The sequence below is a fragment of the Muntiacus reevesi genome, chromosome X, assembly GCF_963930625.1.
Source record: "Muntiacus reevesi chromosome X, mMunRee1.1, whole genome shotgun sequence".
Classification (NCBI taxonomy): domain Eukaryota; kingdom Metazoa; phylum Chordata; class Mammalia; order Artiodactyla; family Cervidae; genus Muntiacus; species Muntiacus reevesi.
Genome location: NC_089271.1, coordinates 11,052,637 through 11,073,756, shown reverse-complemented (window position 1 = coordinate 11,073,756; position 21,120 = coordinate 11,052,637).

Genomic DNA, 21,120 nt, shown 5'->3' with positions numbered 1-21,120 from the left:
CCATCCCTGAACTTCTTCCAGCTATAAAGTGAATATTGCTGTATTGATTCCCACTCTAATGGGTAGCATAAATCTCGCAGCCACAGAATTTGGGACAATGGCTTGTTTATGTGCATAGTCCAGCCCCCCTCAGCTTCAAGGAAAGAAAAAGTGATCCTGGTGTATGATGTCTAATGAAATGAAAGTAAGCTCCTTCAATCCCAGTAAAGAAGTATTGAAGAGCAGGTTCGATAACAGAATTACCCTTAAACACAAGGGTCCCTTCAGGAGGGATGGCAGAATTCTCACAATTTTATTCATTGTCAGATAAATCTGCTTATTTTATATTTCCTGCCAGACTATCGTTCAGATGTCATTAGTCATACATATGCAAAAAAAGCCATGCTGTCTTCCTAACTCTGCTGAAGTCGCTTCTGTATTGTTCTGTTCGTTAGAATGTTCAGGAAGGATCCATTTTTATTTGGTTCTCACAATAAAATAGCTGCAAATGGTAATGATTCCCAAACAGTACTTTGTTCCCAGGGAATCACACGTCAGAACACTGAGGGGGCTGGCTTCTGTGGTGGGAGCTCAGCTGGACCGTTTGTTCTGACAGAAACCAGCTCTGCCTGGGAGGGAGCCATTCTCCTTGGCAGCCCGGGGAAACCAGAGCCTCCTTTTTCTCCCTGTTGGAATCTGTGTCCCCTGCGTAGCCTTTGCTTCCAGCCCCTCTCTTTCCTACTCTGCTCCAGCCCACGAGGAATCAAGTAGAACTTCAATGTGAATATCTCCCCCCTCCCCCACCCTCCCCCCCCCCCCACCAAAAAGCAATCACAAAGTCAATAAGCAAGAAGGTATAGAAAACATTATCTGTTTCTGAGTGAACTCCAGGTTAGGAGACACTCACAAAAGTGCATCTTTTCTGCACTTCGTGACTCCCAGTATTGCGCACACCTGCAGGGATTCATGGCGCGTGTCCAGCCTGAGGTGGGGACTCAGACCCTCCGTGTGAGGCTGGAAGTGGAGAGTGGGAATGCTGGAGAGAGATTTAGGGGTTCCAGCTTCCAGTGCCTGAACCCTGTTCTCTGAGCTTCAGTATCCTCGGCTGGAACTGGGAAAGGAGGACCCACGTGCTTCTAGAAGTCATCTGAGACTTCTTACCTGAGGGTCTTGTGCAAAGGCAGATTCCGATACACCAGGCCCTGCATCGCTCACAAGCTCGCGGGGGTGCTGAGGCCGCTGGTGTCACTCGGTGTAACGTGGAAAGAAACTTGGGCTCAGAGAAGTCAGGAGAAGGCCCAGCGTCACACAGCTGGCGAGCATCAGGGCAGAAAGCTGAACCCAGGAGTATCTGGTTCCCTAGGAAATGAGGGATGTGAATTAAAGTGGGACTTCTCAGAGCGTGTTCCTCAATCCATTTTGCAGCGGCATCACCTGGGAACCTGCCGAAAATGCAAATGCTTGGGCCCCAACTCAGATCTACTCAATCAAATCTCCTTGGATGTGAGGGGGAGGGAGAAGGCCAGGCAGTGGGGGCGGGCTGCAATCTACAGTCTAATAGGTCACCCCACCCCACGTTGGGTGATTCTGTTGCACTTTCCCCTTTGAGAACCACTGAATTAGATCACTGCGCCTCAGACTCTACCATGCACATGAATCCCTGGTTCAGTTCAGTCACTCAGTTGTGTCCGACTCTTTGCAACCCCATGAACTGCAGCATGCCAGGCCCCCCTGTCCATCAGCAACTCCCAGAGCTTACTCAAACTCATGTCCATTGAGTGGGTGATGCTATCCAACCATCTCATCCTCTGTCATCCCCTTCTCCCACCTTCAATCTTTCCCAGCATCAGGGTCTTTTCCAATGAGTCAGTTCTTCGCATCAGGTGGCCAAAGTATTGGAATTTCAGCTTCAGCATCAGTCCTTGCAATGAATATTCAGGACCGATTTCCTTTAGGATGGACGGCTTTGATCTCCTTGGAATCCCTGGAGATCCTGTTAAAATGCAGCTTGTGATTCTGCGAGTCCAGAGAATGGCATGAAATCGTGCATTTGCCGCACGCTCCCAGGTTCTGCTGGTGCTGCCGGGCCCAGGGCCACACTTTGAGCAACAAGGAAGTGGCTGGTCTTTCCCTCCAGTGGGGAGAATGTTGCCTGTGGGTTTTACATTTCACAGGCAGACAGAGGAGGAGGGCATGGCAACCCACTCCAGTATTCTTGCCTGGAGAATCCCCATGCACAGACGAGCCTGGTGGGCTACAGTCCACTGGGGTGCCAAGACACGACTGAGTGACTAAACACAGCATAACAGAGAGGGTATGGGAAAAGAAGCAGAGCACAGTCCTGAACTAACTGCAGAACTGGCTCCAACCAGAAAGCTTGGGACTCAACCTAAAGCTTCAAACACCAAGAGCAGACTTATGGACACAGCAGGGGCGGGGTGGGGGAGGGAGGAAGGAGAGGGTAGGACAAAGGGAGAAAGTAACATGGAAATATATACTCTGTGTGTGTGTTATTGCTCAGTCATGTCTGACTCTTTGCAACCCCATGGACTGTAGACTGCCAGGTTCCTCTGTCCATGGAATTCTCCAGGCAAGAATATTGGAGTGGGTTGTCATCCTCTTTTCCAGGGGATCTTCCTGAACCAGGGATGAAACCCAGGTCTCCTGCATTGCAGGCAGATTCTTTACCATCTGAGCCACTAGGGAAGGCTAAAATGGAGATATTTGTCTGCAGAGACCCTGGGATTCACAGCCTTGCTCCATATTTTCTCTGCGTGGGTGGGGGATGGGGGACCTGCCAGTCCATCTTCTCTATGAAATAGTGCATCCAACCAGCCAATTGACTCTTGTGGAAGAATACCTGGTCCCAGAGAACATGCAGTTCCTTTGCGTTCCAAGTTCAGGTTCAGTAGAGAGGAGTAGCTGAGTGATAAACACGCTCTGCTGACAAACACGCTCGGCTTGCTGTGACCTGCTTTGACTTGTTCTCCTCACCGCCCCATGAACTTGACCTCAGCAGGATCGGTGTGACACTTTCCCCCAAGAAAGGCCTTTCTCCATCACAGGGATGAGGAGGGGCCTTGTTCCATCCTTCTCAGCTGAGCCTCTAATCCTCCCCCAGCTAACACTGGGCTTTCCTTCTGAATTCTCCGTATCTCTCAATGCTGTTTCCTTTATAATGCAAAGCCTCCAACCTAGCAAAGCCAGAGCCATCAAATAATAAAAACCTGCTTTTACTACGCCCTCCCTCTTGGGGACATTTATCACTTCTCACCTTGAATTTTCTCTTTGCTCTATGGCTGGCTGCCCACTGGCTTGATGATTCTGGGAGGCCACAAGGAAGGAGAGAAATTGTTTCATAGTCATGTAGATATCCTATGTAGACATGCGGCTAATCAGGTGTGCTGAGCTGCTGGGAAGGGCGTCAGCAGGTAAAAACTTATAGCAGCTGGGCAGGGACTGCCCTGTTCTGAGACCTGGGCCGTGCTGATGGTTCCAAGTTCTTTAGAATCCACTGTGAGGCCAGGATGCACTCACAGGTCAGTCACTCAACTGTGTCCGACTCTTTGCAACCCTATGGACTGTAGCCCACCAGGTTTCTCTGTCCATGGGATTTTCCAGGCAAGAATACGGCAGCAGGTTGCCACTTCCTATGCCAGGAAGTGGCATCTTCCTGACCCAGGGACCAAACCCATTTATCCTGCATTGATAGATGGATTCTTAACCACAGTAAAACTCCTGGGAAGCCCGAGGCTAGGGTGTACTTCTCTTTATTTTTGCATCCATACCTAGCGCAGTATCTGGGATGGGAAGGAGTCAAACATTTGTATTGAACACATTTTTTAAAGGATTATTTTTTGACGGGGACCATTTTTAAAATTTTCATTGAATTTGTTACAATATTGCTTCTGTTTTATGTTTTGGTTTTTTGGCAGTGAGGCATGTGGGATCTTAGTCCCCAGACCAGAGATCAAACGCACACTCCTTGCGTTGGAAGGTGAAGTCTTAACCACTGGACTGCCAGGGAAGTCCCTGAATACATTTTTTAAAGTTTGAAAAATGTTCTCTAAGCTCTTACTAGTATTGGAGGCAGTCTTCGTTTCCTTATTTTCCCTTAGCCATCAAAACATGTCGATGTTTCCTTTCTAAGATGCTGTCAAATGGAAAGCATTCAAAGTTTGTATGTTATTTCAAGCAATATTACTACAACCATACCATTAACCTGGATTAATTCTTATCACCTGCTCTGCATCTAAAACAGCCCTGTCAGGTGGAACTTTGGGCTGTGATGCAAATGTTCTAATAGGCACAGTGCAGCGTGAACCTCAGTCTGCTGTGATCTGGCATCACGGCTGGGTGCTCTGGTACCAAGGGCACAGTCCCTGGTTTAATAGACTGAGTAGGAAAGCGGAACATGTTTAATCTGGAGCTTGATTGACGTGACTCTTCAAGAGGAAAGTCAGACACTAGTTGTCTCTGAATAGGGCAATTTTCTCTGACTACACTGAAGATCCATCCCGGAAATTCACTATGTTGGCAGTTTCCTCTATGGTGGACCAACTGGGAATTGCTGCGGTCTAGTTCAGCGATCCGTAGTCACAGTTTGAGATATTTCTTCAACAAGGCCACTGAATAGCTGGGGTTTGCCTATGGTATTTGAACTGAAGCAAAATAAATCAGATGACATTCACTACTCCATACTGTCTTATTTACTAGCTCAAGGATATTTTAATTCATTTAAGATTTATTTTCATTTCTATGTCCAAAGTTTATAAATTTGATCCTACAACAGTTTAGCTATTAAAAGAAAATCTTTCAATCCTCTCAAGCTGTATTCTTTTTATTTTATTATATTTATTGAGATATAGTTGATTTACAATGTATTAGCTTCAGGTATATAGCACAGTGATTTAGTTTTTTATATGTATATATTCATTTTAGATTTTCTATTATAGGTTATTATATGATATTGAATATAGTTCCCTGTGGTATACAGTAGGTCTTTGTTATTGATGTTTTTTATATATAGTAGTGTGTGTGTATCTGTTGATCGCAAACTCCTAATTCAACCCTTCCTCTTCTCAAGCTGTATTCTAACAAGATTGTTCCATTCATTGGAATGGTCTTTGCGTGAAAAAAGAATAATAATAAAGCAAGGATGTTGCAACCAGAAAATTCTCTCCAACATTGAAAAAGCATATTTAAAACTCCAAACCTCTGAGTTCTCTACAGATTCTTAATAATACATTCTAGTCATGGCAATGAATATTATCATAATATTAATAATGGAAAATAACTATTAGGTTTGTAACTAAGAAATGTTTGCAAAAATTCACACCAGGTCAGCAAGGTACTCACCGACAGGGTGTTTTCTGTGTCCTACTTCCATCTGTTATATTTCCAGTTATATAATCTTTCCCTGGAGAAAAAGGAATAATGTCATGAAGCAAATTTGTCAGGTATATGGATGTGGGTCTTTCTCTTGATATGAACACTTCATGCAAAATTCTTTCCAGGAGGCATCCTTGGGAGTTCATGAATTAGGTTACTGAAAGTTTTCTTTTAAATCAATTTCAATGCTCCATATTTAACTATTAGCTACAGGCTAATCCCCATGATCTGAACTGCCATCAACTCTGATAAAAAGAACAGTGTAGCTCATCAAAGTGCAAAACACTAGTTAGTAGCTGCTCTAAGAGAGGGGAGTGGCAACCAGTCTTGGATCTGGAAGCCCCCAATATTACCATATGAATTAAACAGACAGCAGCATGTGAATTTCAACATTTACCTATTCCTTGTGGAACAGAAGGGAAAATGTCACCCCTCATTTGAAACCTCCCCACATTCTTGCGGTTTGCAATCTGAAGACTGATTCTGCTTATATCAGACAGTGACTGATGCATGTGAGCTCCACAGAGGACAACTGCACGCAATTCCTCTCCCTTCTTCTTTGAAAGAGTCTGATTGCTGGCAATGTATTGACTCCATTTGATGGTGAATTGATATTTCAGTCACAGAAGCTGGTTCTCAATCTCAAAGTAGGAGAATATGTCTTTATGATTTTTTCAGCTCAAATCAGTGTTTCATGTTGGACTGCTACATGAAATCATGAAAAAAATGAACGTGGAAAAAATATGAAAAATGTATGCTTCTAGTACATTTCACTGCCAGATTTTAGTGTAATATACAGTGATGGTCGTCATAACAACAGGAAAATCCAGGAGCTGCAATTATGCAGTGAGGGACAGCTGCTCTGGTCAGAAATAACTGGCTTGTTCCTAGTTGTCTAGTTACTTCACCTTGTACATCAATTATCTAGATTCAGGCTCTTAAAATTGCCGCTCATCTACTTCAACTTTAGGTTCTCAGCTTTTTCTCTTGATTATTCCTAGAATATTTGAGCAGAGGAAGAGAAAGAGGTTGTGTGCCAGGCCCCTTGATTTCAGTGGCTTAAGAAATCAACATAATTGATGAGACAAAGCTGAAGAAAACCATATACTTAAGGAAAGGGGGAACCCATGAAATTTTGAATTAAATAATATGATGACAGAAATTGATTTAAATGATAAGAAGATTGCTTTGAAATAAAATATCACACACATGGTCCAGTGTAAAAAATATTACCTTGTCTTTCAACAAAATGGCTGATGGCATTTAGTATGCTGGCACATCACAGTGGGAACTTAACTTATGTATTACTCTAAATGATTAGCAATAAAAATATTCACAACCAGCTCACAATAGGCACTGAGTCAAATCTAAACCATAGCACCATCATTTTCCTAGGAGGCTTTCAAGCCAACAAGTTAAAAAAATTTTTTTTCATTGTAGTTGATTTACAATGTTGTGTTAGTTTCTGGTGTATAGCAAAGTTATTCAGTTATATTTTTTCTTTTTAAGATTATTTTCCACTATGAGCTTATCATAAGATATTGAATATAGTTTCCTGTGCTATATAGTAGGTCCATGTCCCTGGTGGCTCAGATAGTGAAGAATCCTCCTGCAATCCTGGAGACCGGAGTTCTATCCCTGGGTTGGAAAGACCTCCTGGAGTGGAATGGCAACCCACTCTAGTGTTCCTGCCCGGAGAATCCCATGGACAGAGGAACCTGGCAGGCTATAGTACATGGGGCTGCAAAGAGTTGGACACATCTGAGTGACTAACACTTTAACTGCTGTTTTTCTATTTTATATATAGTAGTGTGTATCTGTTAATCCCAAACTCCTAACTTATGCCCCCCTCTCCCATTTGGTAACCGTAAGTTTTTCTTTGTGTGGTACACGTATATATACATACAATGGAAAACCACTTAGCCATAAAAAATAATGAAACAACACCATTTGCAGCAACATGGCTGAAACTAGGGATTGTCATACTAAGTGAAGTACATCATACAGAGAAAGACAAATAACATGTGATATCACTTATATGTGGAATCTAAAAGAAGATACAAATGAGCTTATCTAGAAAACAAAAATAGACTCATAGACTTAAACCAACAGTTTGGAGAAAGACAGTGGAGTGCTTTTTCCAGTTTCTAACTTTTCAAACCTATTAGTGAAAATGCTATCTTCCACACACATGGACTGATTACACATTTTAGGCATTATATGGTGGTTCTAACTTTAAGTTCGAAAAAGAAAAGGCTGGTGGTGAAAATCCACTTCTCTAATAATAACAGCAAGCATTTATGAGGGACAACTCTGTGCAGACTCTGGGTCTGTTTTCCTCACCATTATGTACTTACCATGTAGTTCAGACCCTGTCTTATGGTAGGCACCATGTGGTCAAGATAAACAACCTTTCAAGAGAGTTTTCCAGCAGTAGACTTCTGTGATAACCTGTTGCTATTTATCTATTACTGCTAACAAATTTTTCCAAAACTTGTTGGTTCAAAGCAATAAGCGTTTATCATCTCACAGTTTCTGTGGGTTAGGAAATAGAAAGCGGCTTAGCTGGGTGATTCTGGCTCAGAGTCTCTTGTGAGGTGGTAGTTAGGACATTAGCAGGGCTACACTCATCTGAAAGCTTGACTGGGGCTGGTGGATGTGCTTCCAAGATGGTACACGCACACGGCTGTTGGCAGGAGTCCTCTGTGCCTTGCCATGTGCATCTCTGCATAGGGTTTGACTTCTGGCTTCTGGCTTCCTTGAGAATGAAGTGATTAAAGAAAGAGCAAGGAGGAGACTGCAATACCATTTTATGACCTAGTCTTGGAAGTCACACACCATCACTTTAGCCATTATATTTTCTAGAAGTGTGTCACCAGGTACAGCCTACACTCAAGGGGAGAAGAATTAGCCTCCAGCTTTTTAAAGGAAGCAATACCAAAGAACTTGTGGATGTATTTTCAAGCAAGAATGTAAGCAGACTTTGGATTTCAGAAAATAGATATGCTCTGGAAATCCAAGATCATAGAAAAATACAATTCAATTTAATTTACCAAAAGGAGCTAAAAACATGCCCATATTCGACCTGACTACACTGTGATGAGTAATGTCAAGAAAGTTTGCATCATTCCAACACTTTGAGTCCTGGTAATATTACAATATGTTTGAATAATATTGAGATGCCTATTCAAATGATATTGTGTCTCTAAAATATAATTAAAGAACTGCAGCATTTTTCTAAAAAGGTCAGGTTCACAATCAGTACCATTATTCACAGGGACTCAAGAAAAAGATAATTAAAACAGAAAAATAATGTAAGGATAACTGGCTAATACCTATAAATATCTCCCTTGCACTTATCAGGTCTTCAGACAAATTGTGTTATTTTACCTTCAGTTGTCATCTTCTTGCATTCTTAAGCTTACAGACCCTGCTGTGTATCTTTCTAATCATGAAAAGTGCCCCATTTAACTTTTGAAATAATCCAAAGCCAGATGTAAGAGGAAAGAAACTGGATATTTGAAAAGATCAAGCTAATTATATTGTATCCTAAGAAGAAGATGAAAAACAAGCACAGAGATTAAAAATGACCCCACAACACAAGACAAAAAACTAGTGATGGAATCAGTTACTCCTATTCTGGGCCCAAACTCTAGATCTCTTTTTGTTTTTAGCAATGTTTTTTAAACTTACTGTTATTAGAGAAAAATACATGTTATTATAGAAAACTGGGAAGTATAGAAAAATAGAAGAAAACAGTCACCTCCCAGAATCAGCTGCCTTAATGATTGGTATATTTCCTTTACATCTTTGATTCATATAGATTTTTTATACTATTGGGATCACATCTACATATTTTTACATATGTTGCTTTTTTTCACCGACTAGGAAAGCAAAAACATTTTCCCAGATTATTGCAGCTCTTCATAGCTGTTTTTGATGACTGCATAATGGTCCAAAGTATGGCTATTCATAGGCTTAACTTCTCTTATTTGTTAACTCTTCCCTCTCGCCCTCTGCCCTGTGACCTAGTATTGCAATAGTGGAGGCGAAGTCTGCATCCCTGCCCCTTGACTTTGAGCTTAGCCAGTGAAGGAAATGGCAACCCTCTCCAGTATTCTTGCCTGGAGAATTCCATGGATAGAGGAGCCTGGCGGACTATAGTCCATAGGGTCGCAAAGAGTCGGACAGGACTTAGTGACTAAACAACAACAATCAGTGGAAAGATTGCAAGCTTGATTGGAGTTTTACAGCTTTAAGGGGACGTAACTGACTGGGCTTGACCTCTTAGGCTCCTGTGATTCACCATGAGAAAAATGTGTCTCAAGTAGCTGCTGGTCCAAGAAGAATGAAGAAACATATGGAGCAGACCAAAAAAACAACCTGCAGCCTGGAGCCAAGCCCTCCTAACCCCAGGGGAATCCAATCAAGCTAGAACTGATCCATAGATCTGTGCATGAAAAAACAGATGTTTACTGTTACAGATTCCTGAGAATTGGACGGAGGGGGCAGCAATCAGTCACAACAAACATGCTTAATCTGGAGTCCGTGAATATCAACAGTAAGCGATGGGTTGTACTTTGCTTAAGCAGTGCCCATGAATAATAATTTTTGCCACCAAGCTTTTCATAAGAATTGTGCTATCATTAGAATCTAGTAGCTAGTCTTCATAAACTAGTATGTATAAGAGACATGAATCAAATTGGAAAAGTTAATTTTGCATGGTTCATAATGGTAATAAAGCAAATCATTTATATCTCTCACTATATATATATATATATATATATACACACACATATACACACACACACACAAGAAAGGATATTTTTATTCAATTATACAAAAATGCAAAATCAAAAGCAGGTGACTTGGGAAGAAAGTAAACTTGCCTTAGGCAGACCTTTTGCCTAGAGCCTACCTAGCTTCTTACTCCTAGATTTAGGATTTTTCATGATGACTGGTTGAAAAAGGGTTAATCAAGGGGCTGGAGCCAGGCCTGACTGATGTTATAGTGCAGAATAAAAGACTCAAGGCAAAAAGAGGTTGAAAAGGGAAAGGAAAGAGGCTCCTAGCAAGCCTCTAAGATCAGTCATTAACACTAGGATTTTATCCTTTGACTATTGAAAAAGTTGAGTTTAATCAGGTTTAGTTAACCTAATATCCAAAGCATTTTTCATGTTTCCATCACGTTCTGAATCTTTTAGAGTATTTCAAAGTGGATCTAATGTGAAACCCCATTGTTTGTGCAGCCGTAACTAAAAACACTCTGACTCCAATAGAATTGAAATTATTTTTAGAAAGCTTAAATTTCCCCTGGTGCAAGAGATAATGATGATCATAATATTTGGAAAAGGAAGTGTTTGGTTGGGTTATGTGTAAAACAAAGACACACAGATGCACGCATTCACGCACACGTGCAAACACACACACACACACACACACACACATATGGACCAGAAAGAATTCATCAAGAACCGGGAGGACACAGGTTTAATTTTTCCCAGTATGAATCGACACAAAGAATCGTTATTCTTGTGATGGATCGACTAATGTCAGTAGACTCTTTATTAAGATTTTTTGGGCCACTGATCAAAGATACAGAAATGATTAATAAATTTAGATTCATTTTCTAAAGCTTTCTAGATGAGATTTAAAAAGAAAAGCTAATCTTATTCAAACTGGCAAGCAATGTTATTCAGAAGAATAAAGCCTTTTCAAACAATTTTCTGGTGGCTTCTTTTATACTTGAACTCTTATTTTCATAACAAGTGGAAACTTTTATTATTGTGGTATTGTACAAGTAATTTTATTTCCTTTATGGTCTCCTGTATTCCTGGCGAAGTATTAGCTTTATCGAAGTCTCCAGATAAAATTCTTTGTCAGCTTAAAAGTCAAACTCTTGCTTCATTCGGGAAAAATAACTCTTTGCTAAAAAATTGTTTCTGTTTATAATCAGTTCAGTCGCTCAGTCGTGTCCAATTCTTTGTGATCTACCTATAAGAATAGGTAGCTTTAAACTATGGTTGTATCATAGCTGTTTCAATTGGAAATATTGGAACAATGAATGAAAGAGATAAGGCATGGATGAGTGTGAACTAAAAAATATGCAGATGCAAAAACATAGGTGGATTCAGTCATGAGCTAGAGAAAGTGCTAGTACTGTGCATTGTCTGTTTACCTACTCTTCTTGCCTCCTGAGGCAAGGAAGTTTAGGGTTCCACGGCATATATGGCCCCTTTCAAGGCAATATGTTCACACGGTCGTATGTTTTTATAAAATTTGCAAAAGTAATATATCTTCCCCACAAGACTGTGTTTTTCCACTATGATTTTCCTTTCTTATATGGGGTGGACTTAGAGATGGCCATGGCATTTTTGAAATCTGATGAAGGTTGAGTTGAATTAGACAGAGTTTGGCTTTAGTGGGCTATATGTGTATTTCATATTTAAGTTATTACAAGCCATCCTGATGTAGAAATGGCTTTTAAGGATACTTCTACCATCTCCTGGGAGGACTCCCTGAAAATCATGACATTGAGGGCCAGAGGCAAAAAATATTAATGCGTGCTGTCACATGTAGAAGCACCAGAAGTAAGGAGTAGTGGAGGAGAAAGAAGGCTTGAAGTACAGAAAGCCAGAGGGTAGTCTGTGGAATTCTAACCCTAACCTTCCTTATAAGTAGAGGATTTAGTTCTCAGTAACTCTAAGCAAAATGGAAGTTCTTTCCCACCATGAATAGATTGACAACCCAGTAGACACAATTATAAACTCATTATAAAGTGAAAATATATAAGATATATTTTGTATGATATATTTTCAAATATGTGAAACATTTTAACATGCTATATATGTATTTCATTATATATAAATATATGTTTCACATATGTCATTTTACTGTATAATTAAGGAAACAGATAAGAAATAAATGTGATATATATGAACTCAGTAGAAATACACATATGATATATATTTGAAATCAATAGAAATTATACTGATCGGGAGAAATAAATTATAATTGAAAGATTCTTTTATATCATAACAAAATCAATAATACATGAAAAGGAAGAAATATATTTTGAATAGAAGTGATGAGCAGACTCTTGGATCAAATGTTTGCTAATCCAGTTAAGGAAAAGAAGTCAATCATATAAGCATATTTGAAGAAAATTAAATTTCATGCCAATTTGACAAGAAATATTAATATTGACAATGATTAACACAAAAATCTGAAAGTAGCAGTAAATAAGGACATCAGTGACAAATGAGTGTCATCAGTTCAAAGAATGTTTCAGACTAGTCACTATATAAAGAAACTTGAAATGCCCTAAAATCTGAGAGCTTCCACATGAAAGAAATGTGATAGGTTTTCTAGACTTGACAACAGATCCTAAAAATTTACACGACAGTTTTGGCAGTAAATGTCATGTCAACTTGAAAATGAAATAGGAAGCTGAAAATCAATTTCTAACCTGTCAATATTTTTTTTTAAATGTAATCAATCATGCTAGACAGAGGAAAGGCTTTCAATCCCTACTTCAGAAAAGAATTACAAACTCATAGTCATTTGAAAAGATGATCAAAGAAATTATCCCTAAAATATGTAAGAACACAGGGAGTTATGTTATTTTTCTACATTATGTGATGCTTTCGGTATTTGCTAACTTGTTAATGTTTGTAATCTTTTTTCTCATTGTAAATACATACTTGAATTTTTGTACCTAATTTTGAACTCCTCCTTTTTTCTTAAAGACTCTCAAAATCATCTAAGTTTTAGGCACACAAAATCTGAATTCAATCCTACCTGACTAACAGGCATAAGTACATATCTCTGTGTGTGCATGAACACACACACACACACACACACACACTGGCATCGTTACTGCTATGCCTCTACATTCTTGGCGCCAGGTTTTGCTGCCCACTGCAGACATTAGACCTCTGGATATCATGTGACCCCAAGGGAGTGGTTCACTGAGCCCTCCAAACAGGACTAGAGAAAACCCAAGAAGCTCCTGTCACTAGAGAGACCACTGTGAACAAAGCTGGATTTGGCCCGAAGCATCTCCAGGGAAGACTCGTTGTTTTCATTCATGGGCACTTCAGGAGTTCTGAGCTCTTTCTGCAGTGTCTGGGGGAGTTAAGTTGGCTCGGATTGCAAGGGCACCCTGGAGGATGTAGGATCCCCAGTGGATCATCTAACAAACCCCACTCCTGGCATCTTCTGGGCCTCAGAGGACAGCCCGAGTGCCGCAGCTCCTCTGAGGAACTGCAGGCTCCCAGCTCTGAAACTGCCTCACACCGGAGAATGAGTAGCCGCTCAGTCCCCAGGGAACATCAGTGGTGAGGAACCTTCCATGGGTTCTCAGGGGATCCGGTCAGTGGTTGCTTTGCAGCAAGCTGGCCCAAATCCCAGGTAATCCAAGGGCCGGCCTCTGAGGGCGTCTTGTACATGAACTGCAACTCCAGGGAGTGAGAGAGCTCTGCCAGCACTCGCTATTTGGTGATGCTTCACGCCACGCACAGGGGCTGGGGGTCACCCTAGGAAGGGGAGACGGTGAGCAATGCAGTAAGCGCCCAGGTAGGGGCATGGGGACTGAGCGAAGTTGAAGGCACTTGGGTGGTTGTCACCCATGCTGTGAAGGGACTCGTGATTCAGACCTGAGCACTCTCTCCCCATCTACACAGGCTGGCCCACTTTTAACTCCAAGTCAACCTTGACACCAGTCTCAACTCCTTTACTGGTTTCCCCATGAAATCCAATCAGGCATGGAGAAGGCACAGTTTTGCTGAAAACTGGGGGTAACAAGTAGCCATCCAACGTACAACACACTGAATTCTTTGAAAACATGCTGTAGGTCCATGTTTTCCTTCAAATGTCTTCTGCCAACCCCACCTTTTCCTGCCTCCAGTCCCAAGCAACCTCTGTGCCCTTGCTCCGCCTTCTCCCTTCTCTAATATGAAATCTGATCACCAGCTTAACACTCCGGTCTGAGGACTTCTTTCCCTCCAGTGGACCTAATCAAGTCATTTCAATGTCCCAGTTAAGATGGGCTCTCTTGACAGAGGAATTCTGCTAAAACAATAAGTGTTTCTCCATGTGGCCATAAGATAAAATAAGAAAGAGTACTGTGGTTCGACTACAGACGTAATAATTTATGGTGTCCTGTCTGGCCAACATGCATAATTAGGACTCTCTGAACAGGATTTTGACTTTCATAAATCAATTTCAAACTTCAATTTAGTATTTTCTCCATACAGGCCCATTAAAGGAAATTTGGCAAATGCATAAAAATTGCAAGAAAAGAAAATGAATCAGCACCATTCCATCCCTTGTATGACTCATTGTTCACATTCCTGTAAATTTTCTCCCAAATTCTATATTCACTGAACTGAGGTTCTGGTTTCTTTGTTTTTCAAACGTAGTTTTAACCACATTGTGTATATATGTCTACATACTGCTTTGTAAATGTTGATCCTAAATATTTGCCACGTTATCACTCAGACCTCACACATATCATTTAAATGTCTACATGACAGATCCTCAAATATACAGTTCCGGTTGACTGACTTTATTGATTTGTCTATAGCTGCTCTAAGAAATCACCACAAACTTAGCAGCTTACAATGGTGGTGGTTTAGTCGCTCAGTTGTGTCCCACTCTTGTGACCCCATGGACTATAGTCTACCAGTCTCCTCTGCCCATGGGATTCTCCAGGCAAGAATACTGGAGTGGGTTGCCATTTTGTTCTCCAGGGGATCTTCCCAACCCAGGGATTGAACCCAGGTCTCCTGCATTGCAGGCGGATCCTTTACCAACCGAGCTACGAGGAAAGTGGTAGCAGCTTACAATAACACAGGTTTATTATCTGATAATTCTGGAGGTCAGAAGTCCAGCCTGGGTTTCCACGCAGCTAAATCCAGGTGTGGGCAGGGCTGTGTTCCCTTCTGAAGGCTCTGTGAAGTCGCTCAGTTGTGTCTGACTCTGTGACCCCATGGACTGTAGCCTACCAGACTCCTCCGTCCATGGGATTTTCCAGGCAAGATACTGGAGTGGGTTGCCATTTCCTCCTCCAGGAGATCTTCCTGACCCAGGGATTGAACCCAGGTCTCCTGCATTATAGGCAGATGCTTTACCGTCTGAGTCACCAGGGAAGAGCTGTCTGAAGGCTCTAGGGGACAATGTTTCCTGGCTTTTTCTAGCTTCTAGAGGCCTCCTGTTCCACAGTTTGTGACCCTTCCTCCATTTTCAAAGTAAGCAATACTGCAGCTGTCACTTTCTTCCTCTTCTCCTTTTAAGGACCCCTGTGATTACTGTGAACCCACTCAGCATCTCCCTGATATGCAATCTTAATTCCATCTGCAACCTCAATCCCAGTTTGCCAAGTGGGCAACATACTCACAAGCTCCAGGAATCAGACATCTTCGGGCAGTGGTTATACTCCCTACCAAACTTATCCATTTCTCATTCTAAAGGCTGTTTCCCATTTTTCGCTATGATACATGCCATTGTAATCTGAGTTATCATTTGATCTACTTTTCCTTTGTTAGGTCAATTCATCTTTCCCAGCGACAGAAGGGAGAAACTGTAGACAGTAGGAGACGCTGGGAGTAGGTATACGCGATGCTGCTGGCATTGAAGTAGTCTGATACAGCAAAAATAATACTGGGATTCTCGTTCAGAGCCCATCAGCATTTACTAGCTGAGCAATTTTAGGCAAGTCACATATGCATCTGAAAAGTTTCCTTGTCTACAAAATGAGAAAATAGCACTTATCCAGGCATTGCCACAAGGTGAAATGAGATGATGTAAACTGCAGAGCCACTGTGTTTTTGGTGGTCACAGTGGTGATGAGCATGATTATGATAATACTCAAGGTAATAATTAAAAGTAGATCCAGTAACATGGCTTTATTATTTTTAACATTTGTGGTAATAAGACTCCTGACCCCTCAAATTGTTGATCTTGTCTTGATGGAGAGGGGAAAAAAGAAAAAAATAATTTGGGTAAGAATTGAGATGAGAAAGAACACTGTGTTGCGAAATTTTAGTTATTAGTTCAAGCTTCCCTGGTGGCTCAGATGGTAAAGAATCTGCCTGCAATGCAGGAGACCCAGGTTTGATCTCTAGGGTCAGGAAGATGCCCTGGAGAAAGGAATGGCAATCCACTCCAGTATTCTTGCCTGAAGAATCCCATGGACAGAGAAGTCTAGTGGGCTACAGTCCACAGGGTTGCAAAAGAGTCAGACATGACTGAGCGACTGACACTTTTCATTTATGTATTGCTTTCCCCCTTTTCCCCTGCAGTGGTCCTAACATCCATGCAGCTCTGCCATTGCACTGGGGCAGGCTTTCACTCTGCGGCCCTGGTATCTGCTACTTCATCTTCCAAGAATGCTCTTCCCCTGGCATCCACCTGGCTCCTACCTCCTTCAGTTCTTTGCTCAAACACGTCTGCAAACATCACGCGTGTGGACCAACCTCGATAAAACTGCACTAACACTACGACCCCTGCCATTCTCTTCCCTCTTCCCTTCTTTCATTTTTCCCCCTATATCACTAGTAGAATGTAAGTTTCAGGGGGGCAGGATTTATATCTACTTCATTGCCTGTGTTGCACCCAGTCCCTAGAATGGTGTCTAGTATGTATTATGGACTCAATCATTTTGTTAAATGACTAAACAGCATTTGATCCATTGCACTGTGAAAAAGAATTCACCAAAGGACTCCTTTTAGTAGGAGTTTTCCCCATTAAAGCATACTCTTCACACTATGATTTGGATAACAACAGGTCTGGGGGGGAGGGGAGAGGGAAGGGAAACAAGAGAACACAAGCAAGCATACACACTTAGGGAGTCTATGTTGAAGAAGCAAATGTCTAAGAGGACTGTTTCCTTGACTGATTTCAAAAAGTAAAGTATAAACAGAGAGCCATTTTGTGTAGTTTACAGTCACTGGGTTTGGAGCAAGAGCCAAGGAAGAAGGCATAAATGACGACTTTTGCATAAAGATAAACCAGAGTGGATGCATCACTCAGGCCTCAAAGGCTGTCCTGTGGCCTCTTGTGTGGAGCTGTTGTCGTCATGAAGCAACACCCTGGTTTAACGTTGAAAAGCAGAAGTGAAAAGAAGTGGCATTCGGTCTGCGGGCTGAGCGGAAATCAACAGAGAGGGAGACCGGCGTAAACGTCAGCACGCTTTTCTCACACCCCCAGCAGGAGGAGCCTGCGCCTGGGAGAAATCAGGACGCTGCCGAGCACGTTCATCGTGTTACTCTTGATGAACTTTTCGTGAGCTGATCTTAATTGTCCTTTGCCCACAGCAGTTTGAGCAAGCTCCAGGAGATGGTAAAAGACAGGGAAGCCTGGCGGGCTACAGCCCACCGGGTCGCAAAAAGTCGGACACAACTGAGAGACCAACCCACGTCACCAGCAAATGGACTCGCCGCCACCCCGCCCCGCTCAGACGGGCTGTTATTTTACACGCGTGCATTTGTAACTCTTGTCTCCTTATTCCCCTGCTCACAAAAACACAGCAGCTGCTAGCCCCAGCTTCCTGGCTGTTCTCTCAGCCCCCACCCCACCCCTTCCTTCCTGTCCCCCTCCTGCAGGCCCGTGTTATTTGTCTTAAAGCAGGTTTTCAAAACATCAGAGGACAAAGCTCTGAGGGCCATAACTCTTATACACTCCTTAAAGACCTTTTTTTGGAGGATCTCGGATCCTGTGTCCCAAACAATGAAACTGTGCCAAAAATTTATTTCGAAAGTAAAGCCAAAATGTATCCCTGTGAGACTAGTGGCAGATAAACAGCTTTCAGTTTAATCCTAACAAGAATGGGCAAATGGACACTGATACTTGGTTTAATATTTCACTAACGTCATCCCTTTCCCATGCAGTGATACTCTTCTGTGACTCATTTATTTGTGTGTGTGTGTGTGTGTGTGTGTGTATTTATTCTCCTGGAACGTGAGATTTTTAGATCTTTTAGAAAAATCCATGTGAATGTTCAAGGGAAAGAAATCATGTCACGCTGGTTCTGGTGAAATCACACATGCACTGGATGATTTTTACCCGCAAAGGTGATCTCCTTCAACCGAATTGGTAAGACAACTGCCAGGAAACTGTGGAGGGAATGTATTCATTCGAATCTCACATACCAACTCGGTAATGACCAAGCTTCAGTACTGAGCTTTAGAGCAGACACAGAGGGTTAACTTGAGTTCAGTGCTAGCTCATGACATCCAATTTGGGCCTAGGTTAATTATTGATGGGAAGAAGTTGCCCAGCTCCAGGAGAGTTCTGGAACTAAGTGTCAATCTGTGTGCTGGGCAGTTTAATTTGGAGGGGAGGATATGGGGCTGGGAATTAGGATCACAACTGTTCAGTTTAAAATTCTAGGGACTTCTGTGGTGGTCCAGTGGCTAAGACTGCATGCTCTCAATGCACAGGACCCAGGTTCGATCCCTGGTCAGGGAACTAGATCCCACATGCCACAACTAAGAATTCTCATGGCACAACTAATGACCCTGCATTAAAAAAAAAGAAAGAAAAAAGATCCTTTGTGCTGCAAATAAGACCTAGTGCAGCCAAATGAATAAATATATTTTAAAAAATCAAGATTCTAGCTGTGAGACTCCTTCAGCAGATCCAAACCAAGGTTGCTTTTGGGACAATCCATGAGATGATAGCTAATTCAGTTTGGGGACAGAATTAAAAAGACAACTCCAGATAGTCAGAAAATGGGTTTGATTCCCCTCTGAATGTTCAAATTAGCTTGAAGGGAAGATGAGCAAAAGTGAATGATTCCAAGAAACACCAAGAATTCACCAGCAAAAGGGACTTTGGGAAATGAGGGGCATAAATTACTGATGAATTACTGGAACTACTAGAAAGTTTATGTTGACAACCAAGGAAATAACATTTCTTAATTCAGGGCCTATATCTCTCCCCAGGTTCCTGGCATGTGGCAAAGCTGTGATGGCTGAAAAGAGGTGGTTTTGGTAGTGAAGGATTCACAGGAAGTAAAAATTAAAGGAAGAGCCGAGTTAGGCATCTTTCCAGTCAATATAGGCTTCCCTGGTGGCTCAGATGGTAAAGAATCTGCTTGCAATACAGGAAACCCAGGTTCGATCCCTGGGTAGGGAAGATCCCCTGGAGAAGAGAATGGCAACCCACTTCAGTATTCTTGCCTGGAAAATCCCACGGACAGAGGAGCCTGGCAGGCTGCAGTCCATGGGGTCGCAAAGAGGAGGACACGACTGAGCGACTTCCATACCACACCACACACACCAGTCAATATAGGCCAGAGAGAGACCCAGGGATCCTGAAAATTATGAAGAAGAAGTTATAATAAATAAGGACCATAAAGTAGATGAAGAATTACCCTTCTCTTCTCAAGTTAGCCTGACTCCTGTTGGCCTATCATTAAGAAGCAGCAAGTCTTAGTTGTTAGCGTTTTCAAGAGATGAACATTTTTTCCATTGAACTCTTTGATGTTATCCAAAAGTCCCTAGGAAAGAAAAATGCTATACACTCTTGGGCTTCATATGAAAGATTTCAGAAAGGGCAGTAAAAGTAGTTTCCTATCTCAAAACTTCCAATAACATTCTAGTTTTATCTCAGACCTACAGGACTATAACTTTTATGTACAGAAAAAGATATAGGAGTCTCCCAATGATTGGCAATTTTTAAGAGACTATTCACTTGGCTTCTTTTATTGTCAGAAAACTTAGTTTGAATTTACTCTGAGGCTCAGCATAGGATTGTGCTAAAAAGGAAACAGGAGAAAAAAGCTCTACGGATGTCCCCTGATCTGCCAAGGGACAAGCCCACCCGTGGCAGAAATTGTTGACACAAAGAACAGGGAACTCTGCTCAGTACTCTGTAATAACCTAGATGGGAAAAGAACTTGAAAAAGACTAGAAACATGTATATAGATAACTGAATCACTTTGCTGTACACCTGAAACTAAGACAACATTGTTAATCAACTATGCTAACCAATAATAAATAATAATAATAATAAAAACAATCCTTGTTGCTCCATAAGGTTGTGACCCAGTTTTCAGGCCTCAGACACCTTGTTGACACAAATATCACTTGCAGCATTAGCAAGGGTGCTGTTGACTGGGTTTCTTCCCATTGAACCTTTTGGCCCCCAAACCAGGGGCTCCCTCCAACAGTTAAATCTCCTTCAGTTTCATGGCTGGCTTAAAGGACCCCGTTACAGTGGAAGGTTTGGGTTCTGTTCACATCCCCCTATGGCTGGGCTGTTGTTTGGGAAAGTTGGAAGTGGCAGAGTTGGGGACCTCGTCTCATAATGGACCTGAAATTGTGGCCCCAAACCTACATGGGACCTCAGTGCAAATAATTTTACAAACTAAAGAGAACTCTAGCGAATTCTGACCCCTGTCTTGCAGCATCTGCCCTAGGTAAGCAAGAGCTTCTGTCTTGTCTCTTCCTGCAGGTATCTATCTGTCTGGCCTTTCATTTTGGGTTAGTTCTTTGACCTGTGACCTCACTGTCTTATGAATTCAAGGAAACTTGGACCTTGCAGTTTGGTTTTTTGATATTCTAAAGGTGGGAGCCATACTCTTCCTAGCCTTGTACATCTCCAAGAAGCAAAAGGAGGTCCCTTTCTCGGAACCTACCCAAATATAAGGAGGCGTCCCTGGGTCTCTGGACTGCCAAGTGATGGGGGACCCCAGCTGTGGTTTTGCCTCTGTATACGCAGGTCTCACCTGGGACCAGGCACATA